Raw genomic sequence first — 4,684 nt, forward strand, 5'->3', positions numbered from 1 at the left:
TCTTGCCAGGACCATAATGTTCTACTTCTTGATTGTTCTCTTTTGTACCGTTACACCTTATATTTTTGTACTATTGCAAGTGGCCCTAGTTGTTGGACGGGGGTCAACTCAATGCAATGGATTCTCATATTTTATGCTGAAAAATTCTAACAAACATCTTTTGAAACTAAATGTAGTGTTTTAATTCCAGAAGTCTTTGGGGTTGTGTTTTAAGACGCTGTATTAATCAGCAGATTTTACTGCAGCATGGCTCGTGTCTTGTTGACATAAGGCTTCCCACAGTCTTGCTTGCAGTGAACTCCAATTTCTGGAAAATCCATCCTCCACTTAACTAACCAGTTCTGCCACTATTTACGATTCTGCCTCATCAGGCTTCAGCAAGCGCTGGATGTATAAATAGAGGGACTGCTGGAGGCAGGAAGTTAGTTGAATGAAACAGCTATAGACAGATTGACCTCCCTGCAGACCCTCTTCATGCAAGATAGAGGACTTCAAGCACCATGGTGAGAAATCTTCTCTTTCAACAACAAAGGAGCCAGACTACAATGAAAGCTAAAAGTGAATATGAGGATCGTAAGAAAATAATCATGAAGCAAAAAGTGTGGTTCAGCACATGCATGACAAGCTGTGCAGACCCAGGGAAAATACGTACAATGAGTCAACCAAACAAGAAAACCTGAATGAGGTTGAACCTCATGTATATCCAAAATCCATTGCTTTATTCATAATTGGTACAAAAATTAAAAACCTGTCATAAAAACAATGTTTGCATAACATACCTGCCACACAACAAGTGGAGGTCGCCAAAGAGGAGAACTCCCTGTTGGAAAACAATGAACCCCTCTGATCAGCCGCCCGCAAACAGGAGGTGAATAATCGCCTCTGCTGCAGTGGACGCCGGTCCTGCGCTGGCTATGGTTTTGGATACTATGCCAGCATTGTGCAAAAAGCCAATAAGCATAAATAACAATGTGCTCATAATTTAGTGACACACCAACTGAGAAACACCCGTGAACTCTGGGATATTATTGAACAGGAGCACACATTAATAATAAGAAAGTGATAACCCTGGATACTAAAGCAACTCCCATTGGCTTACACTGATAGACACAGTCAGGAGCCAGTGAAAGCGGCTCCTGACCGGCTCACAGGAACTCTGCAGTCATAGAGATGGCAGAGTGGGTGGCTGAAGTTCCCGGCATGTGGTGTGGATAGGAGTTGCGACAGGTATATGTGGCGATTCGTCTGTATTCCTTGGTGTTCCGCCATTTTTGGTACCAGTGGTCTCTGGTCCTTAAGGGAACAGAGACTGCTGGTACTTAAGTGGTTAACCACGTCATCAGGACCCGGCTCCACTGCAGCAGAGGCGATTATTCTCCTCCTGTTTGCGGGCGGTTTATCGGAGGGGTTCATTATGTTCCAACAGGGAGTTCTCTTGTTTGACGACCTCCACTTGTTGTGTAGCAGGTATGTTATGCAAACATTGCTTTTATGACAGATTTTCAATTTTTGTACTGATTGATGATGATGATGTTATCCATTCAGTCGTATCCGACTCTTGGTGATATGGGATAGCTCTCTCCATGCTGTCCGATCTTGTACCATTTCTGCCAGTTGCCTTAAGCTCCTGTGTCGGCTTTGATGGTGTCAAGCCAACGCGTTCTCTGGCAGCCTTGTGCCTTTTGACACTGATCAGTCGTAGCATTAGGTCTTTCTCTAAGGAAATTGATTGCATCACGTGTACCGATTATGAATAAATAAAGCAATGGATTTTGAATATACATGCGGTTCGACCTCATTCAGGTTTCCTTGTTTGGTTGACTGAGCAAATAACCGTTAAGACTTCTAAAAATAAAATACAACACAATTTGTATTTATTGGACTTCAGTTTCAGGTAGTTTTGGCAAACGTGAAGGAATTCACAAAAACTTTATGCACAGCAGGGGTGCTTATCATTGTTTTCAAGGACAAGCAGACTGAGACAGTATGCGCTGAATGAGCCACTGTGGTCTGAGCAAGTCAGGTTCGAGAGTTCCCTCTTTTCACCTAATTAGCTGTCATTATTCTAAAGATTCAGCCCAGGTTTCCATTTCATTTCATTCCACTTACCCTTTATCTCCTGCCATGGTGGCATTGAGCCAAACTGTGACTCCACCATTCTCCTCATAGGCTCCGATCCAGTGATCATCGCTGTATTCTTTAAAGCGTCTCATATTATCCTGCAATAGAGAGATTGTGATATTCAGAAGACAGCACTACACTACATTAGAGGACAGTGAAGGATTTCAGACACATTACAGACATTCTTGGAAGGAGGGGTTAAACCATAAACCCGCCCCTTCTACAGCAGTGCTCGAAAGGCTGTGAGCTCTTCTCGGCCTTTTGGCTAAGATCAAGTGTAGTATCTGTTCTTATCAGTTTAATATCTGATACGTCCCCTATCTGGGGACCATATATTAAATGGATTTTTGGAACAGGGAGATGGATGGAAGAAGAGCTTGTTCTGTCCACTCCACACATCAACCTGGTATTGCAGTACCTCCTGTGGCTGGATAGTGTAATGGTTAAGGGCTCTGCCTCTGACACAGGAGACCTGGGTTCGAATCTTGGCTCTGCATGTTCAGTAAGCCAGCACCTATTCAGTAGGAGACCTTGGGCAAGACTCCCTAACACTGCTACTGCCTATAGAGCGTGTCCTAGTGGCTGCAGCTCTGGCACTTTGAGTCCGGCAGGAGAAAAGCGTGATATAAATGTTCTGTGTTTGTTTGTTTATATGAATGTGACCTAAAACATTCTTCTGATTTTTAAGTCCTAAAAGTACATAAAGAAAACCTAAACACGCACATAAAAGAAAAATTATTATATTTGTCCTAAGCCTGCAGGCCGTACTCGTCCACCAGCAGCTCCGTGTTAATGCGTAAGCATGGCCGTACTCATGCACAAGCAGCTCCATGCCACTGCACAGGCGGAGCCATACTCATGCACAAGCAGCTCCATGCCACTGCACAGGCGGGGCCATACTCATGCACAAGCAGCTCCATGCCACTGCACAGGCGGGGCCATACTCATGCACAAGCAGCTAGGTTCACTTTAAAAGGGCATGTTCTTAAAAATAATGAAATATACTTCAAAAACCTTTTAGATGCTTCATATAAATCTGTCTTTTAAAGCAAACCTGAAGTGATTAAAAAAACAACAACAAACAACTTATGAGAGAATGAATTGTATGTGTAGTACAGCTAAGAAATAGAACATCAGCAGCAAAGAAGAGTCGTTTTTAATTACAGTAATTTAGCTTTTTTATAACACTGCATCAGACTGTCACGGTTGCAGTTTGAAACCCACAGTCTTTTAAGAGCTAACAGACCTAATGACCCTTTGAACGTTCCTGCAGTAAAATCTTATCTCATGCTGCCTCTCTCTCTTTCTCTGCTGTTTAAAGTGGACCTGAACTCTTGCACAGGACAGAAGGAAAACATAGAGAAATGCACCCGGTATGTATTTAGAGAGTTTAGCCTGTGGATGTTAACCCTCTGTCTGATTGTAGCAGGAAGTAGACACACTGCAATTTATAGCAAGATTTGCATCTGCTATAACAAAAAAATATTTTTCTTTAAAGCTTAGTATGTTGTTGCCTATCTTTTCAAGTAAAGATGAAGTTTTGAGTTCAGATCAGCTTCAAAGGACCATACCAGCAAAAAAAGTAAGCCATTAAAATCTGACAGAACCGACAAGTGTTGGACTAGTCCATCTCCTCATGGAGGATTCACATGGATTTCTTTTGTTTACAGCAAAGATGGGACAAGCACCATATAAATTATATTATTAGTTAAGTATTCGGTCCGGACCAACCAAATCTACATAGATGAGTTGGTGAAGACCAATGAACAGGATGTGCTAAAGGGAGAAACAGAACCATATAGCAAAACACAGAACCCAAAGAAAGCACCAACCTGACAATTTACTCAAGTCAATACAAATAATCTTTTATTAAGAATCCAAAATCCAATTAAAAACAGTTTAAAATCATCCAAAGGTGATGCGGGGGATGAGATCAATAATAAGTACCAAGAAAACAATTTATAACAATGATGCCACTCTCCACATACTGTAGATAACAGTGAATTAAAGTAATATTATGCAGTCACTCTGTATCAAAATTCCACAAAACATCAAAATAAGGAGTAATGAATAAATATTAATAGATAATAAGAAGAAGCAGAAAACTGCTAGAAAATGAATAAAAACAGGCCAGCAGGAAGCCTGAATTGTGCAAAGAACAAACTGTCACTCTCGCCGCTCCCCCCGCCTCCTGCATAGCTCCGGTCCCCGCCCGCGTCCCTTCACTCCAATCAGCGGGGAGGGAAGGGACGCGGGTGGGGACCGGAGCTATGCAGGAGGCGGGGGGAGCGGCGAGAGTGACACTACAGAGGTAAACACAGCCCGCTGCGACACGCTGCGTGTCGACAGCGCAGCTGTGATTTATGGGGGATAGCCGAGTGCAGGGGGGGCGCAGGGGGATCTGTATAGCAATAGAGGCTGGGCTCTATAGGCAGACCCAGCCTCTGTATGCGGATAGCATTGTCAGAACCCCACCTCGGGTTCTCTTTAAAGTCTGAAATTCCAAAAGTGAGCCGGAGACGGGGCCAGAGCATCGGTGAGTGGCTGTGTGGGCACAGGATGT

At 43.2% G+C, this 4,684-nt stretch overlaps 1 non-coding gene across 1 annotated transcript; it reads left to right on the forward strand.

Moving 5' to 3' along the window:
• The first annotated feature begins 2,366 nt into the window (after nucleotides 1–2,366).
• On the forward strand, nucleotides 2,367–2,566 carry LOC137505697 (U2 spliceosomal RNA). The gene has a single exon (XR_011020302.1). It is a non-coding gene; the product is annotated as a U2 spliceosomal RNA (small nuclear RNA).
• The last annotated feature ends 2,118 nt before the right edge of the window (nucleotides 2,567–4,684 follow it).

The sequence above is a fragment of the Hyperolius riggenbachi genome, chromosome 4 (assembly GCF_040937935.1).
Source record: "Hyperolius riggenbachi isolate aHypRig1 chromosome 4, aHypRig1.pri, whole genome shotgun sequence".
Lineage (NCBI taxonomy): Eukaryota > Metazoa > Chordata > Amphibia > Anura > Hyperoliidae > Hyperolius > Hyperolius riggenbachi.